Source organism: Eimeria mitis, genomic scaffold (genome assembly GCF_000499745.2).
Source record: "Eimeria mitis Houghton genomic scaffold, Emh_scaff779, whole genome shotgun sequence".
Taxonomy (NCBI): Eukaryota; Apicomplexa; class Conoidasida; order Eucoccidiorida; family Eimeriidae; genus Eimeria; species Eimeria mitis.
The window spans coordinates 4,491-4,777 of record NW_013575720.1 but is presented as its reverse complement, the minus strand read 5'-3'; positions in this window follow the sequence as shown (position 1 = coordinate 4,777).

Sequence of the window (287 nt, the reverse complement as noted above, 5' to 3'; positions counted from 1 at the left end):
AGTATAATATAAATATTAACAACAGAAGACATACGCCCGCCGTCCGAGCAATATATTTATTTCTAGCCGGATCGCAGCATCTCGTCGCAGGCAAAGCTAACAAAGCTGACTAACGTAATTAGTCTTCTGCATATTCATAATGAAAGTCCTTTATCGAGGGTTTCGTTCAAAGGAATTGCTTTTTCAGTTCGGTACGACGTTATCCCGTCCAGCGGCCGCCTCAGCAAGCACTTGACTCTGCTCGGCAGGCAACCATTCAAAAGTGAATGAAATAACGAAGGAAATAT